This window comes from Cavia porcellus, unplaced genomic scaffold (genome assembly GCF_034190915.1).
Source record: "Cavia porcellus strain 051 isolate PalLab524CR breed Dunkin Hartley unplaced genomic scaffold, mCavPor4.1 scaffold_3, whole genome shotgun sequence".
NCBI classification, from domain to species: Eukaryota; Metazoa; Chordata; class Mammalia; order Rodentia; family Caviidae; genus Cavia; species Cavia porcellus.
Genome location: NW_026947486.1, coordinates 33209952 through 33225785, shown reverse-complemented (window position 1 = coordinate 33225785; position 15834 = coordinate 33209952). Strand labels below are relative to the sequence as shown.

General features: G+C 34.6%; 1 protein-coding gene across 18 annotated transcripts in view; it reads left to right on the top strand.

The window, feature by feature from the left end:
- Zc3h12b (zinc finger CCCH-type containing 12B) overlaps positions 1 to 15834 on the top strand; it is a 579255-nt gene that overhangs the window by 484676 nt on the left and 78745 nt on the right. For 11 of the 18 annotated variants that reach the window (XM_063246006.1, XM_063246001.1, XM_063246004.1 and 8 more), the window contains 2 exons: positions 6274 to 6325; positions 7375 to 7417. The exons of the other annotated variants lie outside the window; for them this stretch is intronic. The gene's annotated coding sequence lies outside the window, so the exon portion shown is untranslated. The remainder of the gene's footprint in view (positions 1 to 6273; positions 6326 to 7374; positions 7418 to 15834) is intronic. 18 annotated transcript variants of the gene reach the window in all.

The following is a 15834-nucleotide window of genomic DNA, read 5'->3' as shown; positions in this document are numbered from 1 at the left end:
GAAAGAAAATAACATCCAGCCCAGATTGATGTACCCTGAAAAATGTCTCTAGAAAGTAATGGAGAAACAAGATGCTTCCAAGACAAAGAGGAACTGGGGGAATTTGCAACCACCAATCCAACTCTACAGAGAATACTTCAGGACATTCCAGAGAGAGAAAAAAGTACCAGGATTCCAGGAACAGTGGCAGAGAGACTTCAATGAATGGAGCAGAAAACGAAATGAAGAAGACAAACAGAGACAAATAATGGCAGAAAAAGAGCACAACAGAAATGTAGCAGAAAAGGTTAAGCTCTAATATAGATGGCCTTGATACACTAAATTAAAAAAAGGAGCATCACAGGCATAGTAGATCAAGAGATAGGGCCCACCAAGATGTTCTTTATAGGAAATATAATTAACCTGAAATAGGATATATGGATAGAAAATCAAATATGAGAAAACAATGCTCTATGTGACAGGGAACCAGAGATTAATAGGTGCAACTAGACCAGTATTTGTGGATAGGTTAGAAAGATAGACTTTAATAGGTAAAGAAATACAACTAGAAGTCAAGTCCACGAGGGAGAAGGTTCGGAGCCACGTAGGTAAATATCAGGTTGCCCCCCATACTTAAAGCCAAGGGTGTTGGTGAAACTCAAAAATGCACAGTGCACCCTGGGGGAGTGAAAAGGGAGGAATAGTGTTTAAAAAGATGGCAGAAGATATTGTTAATAGTGTATCAGGAATTAAAACCCATATTACTCACACCGCTCTGCTTAGTTAGAATTTATTCTGTCCCAGTTTGTCTACATGCACTAGATCTGAGGGCACAGAGAGCTATCCCAAAAATATCAAGATATAGAACAGTAATCATCTTTAATTTCCTATAAACTTAATCTGGAGCCCTGTATAACTTATACTGTTTTATCATGACTGATCTTAGCTAAACCTGGTTTGTTTGATTGCTGTTTGTTATCTATAGATTTTATTCAAAACTATTATGACTGACAGTATCAAATCTGAGAGTGTAGGCAACTACACTCAAGATGACAAGATTCACAATGCCCATTCTGTTTTGATTACTACCAGTTTTTGTAGTTTTACACTATCTACAAAGTTGTGTTTTTATTAATACTGTTATGTGCTGATACATTGAATTATACGATGTCTGATGATATAGCCAATTCTACTGAAGATAACAAGAGACAACACAGTAACCATGGTAGAACTTCTTTTACAGCATTTTTATACATCTTTTTTCATTTTATGTGTTTATAGGAATATGTTTTGTTTTGTCCTGCTTTGTTTTGTTTCTCTAATATGGAAAGGATAGAAATACATGTTAAGATTCATGCATGTGTAGAATCCATAAACAGTTTATGAGAACTGACCTTATAATGTATGGTGAAATGAAAAAATACTTTGAAGAAAAAGAGACACTACAGTACCCAGTGCTGATCCCATAGTGTCATGATGTGAAACCTGGCCATACTGTTATTCTTTGTTCAGAGTGATTTTAGCCTGCTTCTGTTTATTTAATCTCAACATAAATGAAGATATGGATAACTGCATGTATGTTTAAGTGTATAGGATTGATAACCATATTACTAAGTTTTTGTTGGATAGTTGAACAGAACTGTTTGCAGTCTCACTGTTTGAATTCCCACTTTATAGGTTCCATTTTTGTATCCTGAACAACTATTAAGAGGACAATATGTATAAACATCAACTATTGATGTCTTATGGTTTAGTTTTTTCTTTGAAATTATGTATTATTTCTACCCATTTTCTGTTTTATTTAGTCTTTCTTTAAATAAAATTTTAAAAAATACAGTGTATCATTATCACCAAAATAGTAAATGGTTAATTAGAATATAAGACAAAGACCAACAGAATTCTTACAAACTATTTTATTTATAAGTTAGGTTTGTCAATTAACAGAATCTATGTAACATTTAAACTGTATGTCTTATTTACTTCACTTAAAATTATAGTATTAAGGTATGCCTTTTTTCCTACAAATTACTCAAGTTCATCTTTCTTTACGACACAGTAGTACTTCATTGTAGATAAATGCCACATTTTTTTATCCATTCACCTGTCAATGAGCATATGGTTTGTTTTGAATATTTAGCTGTATCATGAAATATTATTCGACAATGAAAGAGAATGGAGTACTGATGCATGCCATGATATGGATGAATCTTAAAAATATACTAAATTGAAGAAGTCAGTCACAAAAGAATACATATCATATCACTCAATTTACATGAAATCCACATAGAAGTAGCAGATCTATAAAGATAGAAAGTAAATTGGTGATTTCCTAGAGCTGATATGAGGAGAGTGATTAATTGTTATGAATAAATTGTATACTTTCAACTGGTAAACTATAAGATGTGTGAATCATATCTCAAACAATCCACCTTAAAAAGAAACAAAACAAAAAATGAAATACAGATAAGTCAGATATCATAGTATATAGCTATAGTCCCCAGATCTAGGGATGCTGAGACAGGAGAATCATTTGGGCTCAGGAATTCAGGACCAGCTGGGCAGTGAATGATGAAAAGAAAAAGGAAAGGAAGAAATAAAAATGTCAGTAATTGAAAATAATCATCTTCAAGAAACTCAGTGAGTAACAAGAAAACAAGTAACTGGATAAAACAAAGAAAATGAAAAGTTTAAAACAATGTTAGAAACAAAGAAACAAAAATTGTGGAGAATGACAATAGATTATCATAATCTTTTTTTTTTTTTGTCTTTTTCCTTTTTATTGGTACCAGGGATCAAACTCATGACTGCCTGCTTGCAAGACAGGTGCTTATGCCGCTGAACTAAACCCCCAGCCCCTAGATTATCATAATCTTGATCAGCTAGGGATTTTATTTTAAGGAAAAAAAAGTAAAACAAAATTTCAAAGCAAACTAATAGCAGAATAACAAGTTAATACATTGAGTATTTTTATCTTTAGTTACTCAGAGTACAAGACATTGGCATAAAAAATTCTCCAAATGATATTAACAGAAATCTTTCTTTCTAATGACTTAAAATAAATGAGCAGTATAACCATGTTTTATTTTGGCAAGTTCAAGTTCACCTTTTCCCTTCTTTCTTTCCCTTTTTCCACATCCTGGCTCCTATTTCCTTTTGAGCACTTTCTTCCCATTGCACTATCTACTGTACATGTAAGACTTTATTTACTCTTTAAGTTTCTCACACAAGGGAGACAAAATGATGCTTATACATGTGAGTCTGATTTACTTCACTTACAATTATGGTCTCTACACTATGGTAGCTACTGCTATGTGAAGTTGTCTTGTGGTGAAATACTATGTTGCTTATTCTTTTGTGGCCTCTTTTGTTATGTCCTCTTTTATCTTAATCCTTTTCTTAAATAAAAAAAATTATGGTCTCTAGTTACATCCATTTACCTATAAAAGTTTCAAGTAACCCACTGTATAAAAAGACCACATCATTTTTAAAATTTTATTTAAAGGAAAAAAAACAAAGCAGTATAAGGGTACAAGTAATGCACAATTTCAAAAAAAGCAATAAGAAATCACAAGTTAATAGATGACAGGTTATCATCTTAGAAATAGTTGTTCAAGTTACAAAATAAAGCATACAAAGTGGACATTCAAACAGTGAGACTGCAAACAGTTATGTTCAATGGTCCAACAGAAACTTAGTAATATGTCATCTATCTTAACACCTAAACACACTTGCAGTTGCATCCTTTAGAGCACTTGTTTTTCCTCTCTTTATTATAATAACACTCACACATTTTGGGTTTTATTGTTCGATAGTTTTGATTACTTCTTTTGTAAGAGAATAAAAGCAAATATGACAAAACAAAGCCGTCAGTCAAAACAAAGGGTGGGCATAGTACATGATATAAAAACAGAGTACAAGGTAATGAACAATGGTTACCATAATGCCTCGTGCTACCTTAAAAAGAATTGCCTATATCATTAGGTATAATAAAATTGAACAAAACAGTACACAGCAAGACCAATAAAACCTAAACATTGGAGACATTACAGGACTTCAAAAGAAGATAATTGCCAAACCAGAATGGGCATCATAGGGAATCTTATTGCTTTCAAAGTAGTTGCCTATACCCTCAAACTTGATATTATCAAACAGAACAGAACAGAGTAAAATCAGTCAAAACAAGATTGTGGGAGCAATACAGGGCTTCAAATCAAGTTAATAGGAAATCAAAAAAGGTACTATAATATATCCTGCTAATTTTTTTGATTTTTTCCTTAATTAAACAACAATAATAATAAAACAAATAAATACATTTTTTTAAAAAGGGGGAGATTGAGATAAAAGTGGACATAACAAAATAACAATACAGGTCAAAGCAGAACAATTTCAGCAACATAGTGTTTCACCACAAGACAACCCGACTTAAAAGTAGTTATCATAGTGTCTGTTTCCTTGAAATATTTGAGTATAACTTCCTATACTGTAGCATCAAACATATCAAGGCAGTGTGAAACCATTCAAGAGGATGAAAGTATTACAGGGTATTTAGAACCAGCTAACGGAAAATGAACAATGGTTTCTACAATTTCTCTTTGCCTATAAAATTTTTTGTTTATACTATCACATATAATAAAATCCAGTAAGATACAATTTGATAAAACCAATGGAGACAGAAGAACAACAGTTTGGTGGGACTTCAAAACAAGATGATATTAAATCAGCACTAGCAGCACTAGCTATTATGATATCTCGTTTTCTTCAAGATAAATGTTCACATCATCACACACAATGATATCAAACAGCCCAGAATAAAACAATTCCAATTAATGAGTGAAAATTCATAAGTCTTCAAAGCCACATAATGGGGAATCATGATTACCATATAGTTTTAGGTATTCTTACCATGTCTTACACTAGGGAGACTATGTCGTATTTATACATTTGAGTTTGATTTATTTCACTTCTTAGTATGATCTCAAGTTACATCCATTTATTTATAAATATCTCAATGTGATCTTTCTTTATAGCTGAGTAGTACTCCATTGTATAAAAATACCACAACTTTTTTTATCCATTCCTCAATTGATGGACACTTAGGTTGTTTCTAAGAACTGTCTATTACAAATTGTGCTGCTATAAATATGGGTGCACATATATCACTGTGGTATGATGCTTTCAGTTCTTCTGGGAATATGCCAAGAAGTGGCATAGCTGGGTGAAATGGGACTTCCAATCCCAGTTTCTTGAGAAATCTCCAGACTGACCTTCACAATGGTTTCAGCAGTCTACACTCCCCCCAACATTTCAGGAGAGTTCCTTTTTCCCCACAGCCTCTCCAGCATTTGTTGTTGGTGGTTTTATTGATCCTGGCCATTCTTTTAGGAGTGAGATGGAACCTCAGTGTGGTTTTAATTTGCATTTTTCTAATGACTAATGATGATGAACTGTTTTTCATGTATTTATTTGCCATTTGTATTTCTTCATCTGAGAAGTGTGTATTCATCTCAGATGCCCATTTTTGGATTGCATCTGTGAATTTTGGGAGTCTGATTTTTAAATTCTTTATTTGTTTTAGACATAATTCCTTTGTCTGAGGGACAGTTCACTAAGATTTTTTTCCCACTTTGTGGATTTCTTTTCACTATCCTGGAGATTTTTTTGACATGCAGAAACCTTTTAATAAGAGGTGATCCCAATTATTGATTCTAGGAAGTATTTCCCATGTGGTTTGATTCCTGTTCATGAATTCTCTACCTACCCCTATGTCTTCAAGGTTTTTACCCAATTTGTCTTCCAACACATTTAGTGTTTCTGTTTTGTTTTGTTTTGTTTTGTTTTGTTGTCTTTTTCATTTTTATCGGTACCAGGGATCGAACTCTCGACTGCCTGCTTACAAGACAGGTGCTTATGCCACTGAGCTAAATCCCCAGCCCTGTGTTTCTGTTTTAATATTGAGATCTTTGACCCATTTAGATTTTAATTTAGTACATGGTAATAGGCATGGATCTAGTTTCTGTTTTCAGCATATGGAGAGCCAGGTTTTCCAACACCATTTATTAAGGAGACTGTCTTCCTTTCAGCGAACCTGTTTGGCTCCTTTATCAAATATAAGGTGGTTCAGTGTGCTTGTAGTTGTGGTTGTATCTTCCAATCTATTTCATTGATCTTCAGCTCTGTTTTGATTCCAGTACTGTGTTGATTTTACTATGGTTGCTTTGCACTATAACTTCAAGTCAGGGATTGTGATGCCTCCTTCCTTGCCTTTGTTGCTTAGAACTGTCTTTGCTATTCTAGGTCTCTTCTCGCTCCAGATGAATTTTAGGAGTGATTTCTCAAGATCTATGAGGTATGTTGACAGTATGTTTGTTGGGATTGCACTGAATATGTATGAGAGTTTTGGGAGAATGTCCATTTTCACAATATTTATTCTTCCTATTGATGAGCAAGGAATGTCTTTCCATTTTCAGAGAGCATCTTCAATTTCTTTTTTCAGTGTATTATAATTTTCCCTGTATAGGTCTTTCACTTCTTTCATGAAAGTAATTCCTAAATATTTCATTTTTTGGTTCCTAGTGTGAATGGTGTGTCTTCCATTATTTCTCTCTCAGTGATTTTGTTGTTACTGTATAGGAATGTTATTGTTTTTGGAGTATTGATTTTGTATCCAGCTAAATTACTGAATTATTTATTATGTCTAAGAGAATTTCAATTGAGTTTTGGGGGTCTTCTATGTAGAGTATCATATCATCTGCAAACAATGATAATTTAACTTCTTATTTTCCTATCTTTACCCCTTTTATTTCTCTCTCTTGTCTAATTGCTCTGGCTAGTTTTCCAGTACTATATTACATAGCAGTGGTGATAAGGGACATCCTTGTCTTGTGCCTGATTTTAAAGTAAAGGCCTTCAATTTTTGGCCATTTAGTATGATACTGGCTGTTAGTTTGTCATAGATGGCCTTTAATATATTGAATTAAAGACCATCTATTCCAATTAATGCATGTTGGACCTTATCAAAAGCTTTTTCTGCATCTATAGAAATGATCACGTGGTTCAAAATTTTAACTTTATTGATATAGTGGATTACATTTATTGATTTACGTATGATGAACCATCCCTGCATGCCTGGGATGAATCCCACTTGGTCATGGTGTATAATATTCTTGATGATTTGCTGAATCCTATTTGCCAATATTTTATTGAGGATTTTTGCATCTGTGTTCACTAGGGAAATTGGTCTATAGTTCTCTTTTTTAGTTGGGTCTTTCTCAGGTTTTGGTACTAGAGCAATATTTGCTTCCAGGAATGACTTAGGAAGGACTGCTTCCCATTCCATATCATTGAAGAGTTTGAGGAGTGTCTGTCCGCATTAAATCTTCTTTGTATTTCTTGTAGAATTCTGCAGTGAATCCATCTGGGCCATGGCTATTCTTTGTAGGTAAGGATTTAATTACATTTTCAATTTCATTAACAGAAATTGGGTTATTCAGCAGTTTTACATTTTCTTGACCTAGCTTTGATACTTCATATGTTTCTAGGAATCTGTCTGTTTTTTCTGTTATCAAACCTTTGAGAATAGAGGTTTTCAAAATAGATGTTGATGATCTTCTCTATTTCTATAGAGTCTGTAGTGATTTGACCTTTTTCATTTGTTATTACATGAATTTTAGGTTTTTCATCACTTTTTCAAGTAAGGTTGGCTAGGGACTTATCAATTTTATTTGTTCTTTCAAAGAACCAACTCTTTGATACATTGATTCTTTGGATTGTTTTCTTAGTCTCTATTGCATTGATTTCTGCTCTGATTTTTATATCTTCCTCTCTACTTTTGGCTTTAGGCTTGAGTTGCTCTTCCTTTTCTAGATGTTTTAGGTGTAACATCAGGTTATTTATTTGTATTCATTCTGTTTTCTTGATATGGGAACTCAGTGCAATAAATTTTCCTCTGAGGATGGCTTTCATTGCATGCCACAGATTCCAGTAAGTTGTATTTGTATTTTCATTGGCTTGTAGGTATTATTTTCTTCTTTAATTTCCCCTGTGACCCACTGATTACTCGAGTGTGTTATTCAATTTCCATGTGTTTGAGGGATTTCTGCAGTATCTTTTATCATTAATTTCTAATTTCAAAGCACTATGATCTGATGACATGCAAGGGATAATTTCAGCACTTTTGCATTTATTTAAATATTTTCTGTGAGCTAATATATGGTCTAATTTAGAGTATGACCCATGTACTGCTGAGAAGAATGTGTATTCTGATGCTGTTGGACGTAACTCTCTGTATATGTCTATCAAGTCCATTTGTTTACATGTGTGTTTCAGTTCTGTTATTTCTTTGCTGATTTTCTGTTTGGTTGATCTGTCCCCCCTTCTGTTTGGTTGATCTGTCAATGGTGTGTTAAAGTCTCCTGTTACAATTCTGTTACAGATAATTTGATTTTTCAATTCTGTTAATACTTGTTTTACATAACTGGGTGCTCTGGAATTTGGTTCATACATATTTAAGATAGTTATTTCTTCCTCTTGAAGTTTCCCCCTAAACAGTATGTACTGACCTTCTTTATCTCTTCTGATCATTATTGGTTTAAAGCTCACATTGTCTGCAAACAGAATGGCTACTCTTGCTTTTTTGGGGGGTTCCTGTTACATGAAGTATTTTTTTTTTCCATCCTTTGGCTTTCAGTCTGTGAGTTTCCTTTTGGGTTAGATGGGCTTCTTGTAGGCAGCATATGGTTGGATGTTGTTTCTTGATCCATCTTGCCAGTCTGTTTCTTTTAATTGGTGCATTGAGAGCATTTACATTAATAGTTATAACTGTTATATGTTGGCTTATTGTTGACATGTTATCTTTCTGGTGTTGTATCTTTATCTTTCTGTTCTGTTTAATTGTCTGCTTTGCTTAGTGGTTTTTTTCCTAAGTGTATCTGAACTGTCTTTCAATATTTTTTGCCAGGTTGGCATGGTGATCATGAAATTCTTCAGCTGTTTTTTTGTCATGGAAGTATCTTATTTCTCCCTCCATTTTGAAGAAGAGTTTTTCATAGTACATCAGTCTAGGTTGGAAATTACTTTCCTTTATCTGGAATACTTCACTCCATGCTCTTCTTGATGTTATTGTTTGTGCAGAGAAGTCTACTCTGATCCTGATAGATTTTCCTTTATAAGTTATCTCTCTTTCCTTTCTGACAGCTTTTAATATTCTATTCCTATGTTGGATTTCTGGGATGTTAATTATTTTATTTCTGGGGGTAGTTTTATTTTGGTTATGACTCTTTGGAGTTCTATATGCTTCACTGATCCTGATGTCATCTTCTGATGTCATGTTTGGGCAATTTTTAGCTATTACTTCTCTTAATATCCTCTTGACATCCTTTACGTTGTCCCCTTCTTTTTCATTAATCCCTATCAATCTTATGTTTTTTCTTTCTTTCTTTTTTTTTTTGTCTTTTTCCTTTTTTTCGGTACTGGGGATCAAACTCACGACTGCCTGCTTGCAAGGCAGGTGCTTATGCCGCTGAGCTAAATCCCCAGCCCCTCTTATGTTGTTTTTCTTCGTGTCACCTTGCAGTTGTTGATTTGCTATTTCCTGCTTCATTGTTATTTTTAAAAGATCTTTCCTTTCCTTTTTGCTAGCTGCATTCTGGTCTTCAAGGTCTGAAATTCTATATTCACATTCATTCAGGTGCTATTTACAGCTTTCAGTGGAATTTTTGATTATCTGTGTATCTCTGTGCATCTGATTTATGTATTCTGTTTTTTTCTTTTATTTCTCATCTAAGGATTCTATCTTTTTTTTAGTTCCTCCAGTTTTTTAACTGTGTCTTCTTTAGATATATTCAGCATCTCTTTCATTTCTTTTATCATTTCTTCTTTTACCTGGGAGATTATTTCTAGTTTGAATTCCTTTAAATCTTCCCGGAATTGCTTTATTTCAGTTGCTATTATGTCCAATATTTGAGGTGTATGGCATATATTTTCTTCAATGTACATCACTCCTAATGTTTCTTTGGATAGGCTGGAGGTTTGATATTGTAATTTGGTCTTTGTTTTGTCATTTTCCTATATTTCTGTGTTTCAAGTATTTTGAGTGTTATTCTGTGGTTTCCCAAGTATCTGCTGGAAATTCCCTTCTATGCCCTCAGCTCCTGGGACTCTGGCACCCAGTTCCCTGGATTGATAGAGGGTCACTGGGATTGGAGCATGCTGGCTCAAGCCCAGCCTCTGGAACCTATGGTGCCCGCCTGCTTGCTGAGCACTCCATAGTCCACCAAACACAGCCGGTTGCAGGGAGGCTGATGCTGGTGCCCAGGACCCGCCATGCTGCTCCAGTGCACCCAGAAACCATGAGGTTCCCTGGCCAAGGCCCAGTGAGGGTCTCAAACTAGCTGGACTCAGGGGAAACTGTGCGGGGCACTTATGCCAGGCCACTGGCCCCAGGAACCAATGGCACCCACCTGCTTGCTTAGATCTCCACAGTCCACCAAGCACAACCAGGAGTGAGGAGGCCAATGTCGGTGCCTTGGACACGCAGTGCTGCTCCAGTGCACCCAGAAGCCGTGAGGTTCCCTGGCCTGGGCCAAGCAAGGGTCCCAAACTAGCTGGATTCACGGGAAAGTGTGCAGGGCACTTACGCCAGGCCACTGGGCCTCTGGAACTGATGGTGCCCACCTGCTTGCTTAGATCTCCACAGTCTGCCAAGCACAACCAGGAGCAGGGACAACCACATCATTTTTTATCCATTTTTCAGTTGATGAGTGCTTGTATTGTTTCCAAGATTTAGCTGCAAAAAAAAAAATGTGCTACTATAATCATGGGTGCACATATATCACTGTGGTATGATGTTTTAATTCTTCTGGAATTGATGGTTCAATTGGGATCTCTAAACCTAGGTTTTTTAGGAATCAATATACTGAGTTCCATATTTATTGTACCAGTCTGTACACTCACCAACACTGAAGAAGAGTTCCAGGTAGTGAATTTAATAATAAATGTAGTTTTATTGCTAGGACAAATTAAAATGTCTTTCTGGAAGTTAATGTGTAGATATTGATGTGGCAAAAATATGTTTTGCTCCATCACTATCAGTAAGGCCCAACAGAAGCAGTTTACTTTCAGCAATACAGTTTAACTGTCTTCATGCATAGATCAACTTACAGTCTTGCATGTTATTTACTTCACTTAACATTACGGTCTCAAGTTACATCCTTTTATCTAAAACTTACTCAAATTCATTTCTCTATGGTAATGGAGAAAATCTGGATCATTTTTTTTTCTTTTCATGAGATATCACACTGGTCCATTACATTTATCACATTTCACTGATTGAACCTAGTGAACAAGAAAAAGCAACCATTTTAGACTTACTGGTAAGAATTTTGTGTGTAAAAAAAAAAGGAGAAAGAAATCTGACTAAAATTGAAGGACCTTCTATTTCAGTGATATTTCTAGGGGCCCAGTGATATGGTGAATGTCAAGATGTCCTTTCTTGAGTGGTCAAGGAATTTCACAGCTTCCCATCACACCAACAGGCTCCTGCTCCATAGGTTTTCAGCCTGCCTGGGAAACCACCAGTGACACTTTCTCAGTCCAGGGAACTGCCAGCCAGAGTCCCAGGAGATGAGCACATGGAAGATGACTTCCAACAGGCCCAGGGGAAGCCTTGAAACAGGGAAATACAGGAAAATGATAAAAGGAAAGACCAAAATGCAATCTCAAACCTATAGCTCATCCCAAGATAGCCTAGGAGCTATGTACATACAAGAAAATATATGCCACACAACTGAAATGTCTGAAATAATAGCAACTGAAATAAAGAAGAAACTCCAGGAAGCTTTAAAAGAATTCAAATTAGAAATAATCTCACAGATTAAAGAATAAATGATAAAAGTAATGAAAGAGATGCTGAACACACCTAAAGAAGACAGAGTTAAAAAATTAGAGGAACAAAACAAAACCATAAAATCCCTGGATGAACAATAGAGGAAACAAACAGAATATAAGAAGCAGATTCAAAGAGACACAAAGGAAATCAGAAATTCCATTGAAAGTTGTCAAAGCCACATCAATGAAAGTGAAGATAGAATTTCAGACGTCGAAGACAAGATTGCAGCTAGTGAACAGTAAAGATCTTTTAAAATTAAAAAGGAATCAGGAAATAACTATTCAACAGCTGCAAGATGATGCAAAGAAAAACAACATAAGATTGACAGGGATAAATAAAAAAGAAAGGGACTCCACAAATGATATCAAGAGGCTATTTACAGAAATAATAGCTGAAAATTTTCCAAACATGAGAATGGAAACTGACATTCATATTAGTGAAACATATGGAACTCCAAATAGCCATAACCAAAATAAAACTAGACCCAGACATATAATAATCACCATGCAAAAATCCAACATAAAGAACAGAATATTAAAAGCTGTCAGGGAGAAAAGACAGATCACCTATAAAGAAAACCTATCAGAATCACAGTAGATTTCTCAACACAAACAATGAAATCAAGAAGAGCATGGAGCAAAGTATTTCAGATCCTAAAGGAAAATGACTTCCAACATAGACTGATGTACCCTGTAAAACTGTCCTTCAAAACTGAGAGAGAAATAAGATACTTCCAAGACAAAGAACAGCTGAAGAACTTCATGATCACCATGCCAACCCTGCAAAGAATTCTGAAAGACTGTTTAGGTACACTTAGAAAAAAAACCACTAAGCAAAGCAGACAATTAAACAGAACAGAAAGATAAAGATGCAACAGCAGAAAGATAACATGTCAGCAACAAACCAATATGTAACAGTTATAACCATTAATGTAAATCATCTCAATTCACCAATTAGAAGAAACAGACTTGCAGAATGGATCAAGACACAACAACCAACAATATGCTGTCTCCAAGAAACCCATCTAACCCAAAAGGAAACTCACAGACTGAAAGTCAAAGGATGGAAAAAAAATACTTCATGCAACAGGAACCAAAATAAAAAGTGAGGGTAGCTATTCTGTTTGCAGACAATATGAACTTCAAACCAATAATGATGAGAAAAGATGAAGAAAGTCACTACATACTTGTTAGGTGAAAACTTCAAGAGGAAGAGAAAACAATCTTAAATATATATACACCAAATTCAAGAACAAACAGTTATACAAAGCAAAAGTTAATAGAAATGAAAAATCAAATAATCAATATCACAATTATAACAGGAGACCTTAACACACCATTGACATGAAGGGTAGATCAACCAGACAGAAAATCAGCAAAGAAATAACAGAACTGAATCATACCTGTGAAGAAATGGACTTGTTATATATATACAGAGTGTTCCATACAGTAAAATCAGAATATACATTATTCTCAGCAGTACATGGGACATTCTGTAAAATAGACTGTATACTAGCCCAAAGAATATATTTAAATAAATGAAAAAGAGTTTAAATTATCCTATGCATGTTATTGGATCATAGCGCATGAAACTAGAAATTAATGATAAAAGAAACTGCAAAATCTCACAAACACATGGAAATTGAATAACACCCTCTTGAGCAATCGGGTCACAGGGAAATTAAAAAAGAAATAAAACAATAAATACAAGCAAATGAAAATACAAATGCAACCTACCAGAATCTGTGGTATGCAATGAAAGCAGTCCTCACAGGAGAACTTATTACACTGAGTTCCCACATCAGGAAAACAGATCAAATACAAATAAATAACCTGATGCTACACCTCAAACATCTAGAAAAAGAAGAGCAAGTCAAATACAAAGCCAAAAGAACAGGGAAAATTACAAAAATCAGAGCAGAAATTAATGTGATAGAGACTAAGAAAACAATCCAAAGAATTAATGAATCAAATAGTTGGTACTTGAAAGCATAAATAAAATTGGTAAGCCCCTAGCCAACCTTATTTAGTAAAGGAAAGAAAAAGCTCAAATTCATGCAGTAAGGAATAAAAAAAGGTGAAATCACTACAGACTTTATAGAAATACAGAAGATCAACAACACCTATTTGAAAAACCTCTACTCTCATACATTCGATAATATAGAAGAAATGGACAGATTCCTAGAAACATATGAAGTACCAAAGCTAAGTCAAGAAAATGTAAAACTGCTAAATAACCCAATTTCTATTAATGAAATTGAAAATGTAATTAAGGCCTTACCTACAATAAGAGCCCAGGCCCATATGGATTCACTGCAGAGTTCTACAGGAAATACAAAGAAAAGTTAATGCCAAAACTCCTCAAACTCTTCAAACTGAAAGGGAAGCAATCCTTCTTAAGTCATTCCTGTTAGCAAGTATCATTCTAGTATGAAAACCTGAAAAAGACCCAACTAAAAAAGAGAACTACAGGCGAATCTCCCTAATGAACACAGATGCAAAAATCCTCAATAAAATATTAGCAAACAGGATGCAGCAAGTCATCAAGGAGATTATACACCATGACCAAGGAGAATTCATCCCAGGCATGCAGGGATGGTTCAACATATGTAAATCAATACATGGAATCCACCATATCAATAAAGCCAAAAATAAGAATCACATGATCATTTCTATAGATGCAGAAAAAGCTTTTGATAAGGTCCAACATTCATTCATGATAATCTTATAGAAAACTGGAATAGATTCTGTTTACCTCAAAATGAAAAAGGCCATCTACGACAAACCAATGGCCAGAATTATATTAAATGGCCAAAAACTGACAGTCTTTACCTTAAAATCAGCCACAAGACATGGATGTCCCTTATCACCACTCCTATTCAATAGAGTACTGGAAATACTAGCCAGAGCAAATAGACAAGAGAGAGAAATAAAAGGGGTAACGATAGGAAAAGAGAAAGTTAAATTATCAGTATTTGCAGATGACATGATACTCTATATAGGAGATATTCAGAACTCAATTGAAAGATTTCTAGATATAATAAATGAATTCATCAATGTAGCTGGATACAAAATCAATCATCAAAAATCAATACCATTCCTATACACTAAAAACAAAATCACTTAGAGAGAAATAAGAGAAACCACATCCTTCACACTAGCTTCCAAACAAATGAAATACTTCCTAGGAATTAATCTCATGAAAGAACTCATAGATCTATACAGGGAAAATTATAATACCCTGAAAAAAGAAATCAAAGAGGATCTCAGAAAATGGAAAGACATCTCTTGCTCATAGATAGGAAGAATAAATATTGTGAAAATGACTATTCTCCCAAAACTCTTATACAGATTCAATGCCATCCCAATAAAAATACCATCAACATATCTCATAGATATAGATAAATCACTCCTAAAATTCATCTGGAACCAGAAGAGACCTAGACTAGCAAAGACAATTCTAAGCAACAAAGGCAAGGCAAGAGGCATCACAATCCCTGACTTGAAGTTATACTACAAAGCAACAGTAGTCAAATCAACTTGGTCCTGGAATCAAAACAGAGCTGAAGATCAATGAAATAGATTAGAAGATGCAACCACAACTACAAACATGCTCAACCACCTTATCTTTTATAAACGGGCCAAACATGTTCACTAGAATGACAGTCTCTTTAATAAATGGTTCTGGAAAAACTGGCTTTTCCATATGCCCAAAGCTAAAACTAGACCCTTGCCTATCACCATATACTAAACTAAAATCTAAATGGATCAAAGATCTCAATATTAAAACAGAAACACTAAATGTGTTGGAAGACAAATTGGGTAAAAACCTTGAAGACAGGGATAGGTAGAGAATTCATGAATAGAAATCGTACTGCATGGGAAATACTTCCCAGAATCAATAACTGGGATCACATCTTATTAAAAAGTTTCTGCACGTCAAAAGAAATCTCCAGCATAGTGAAAAAAACT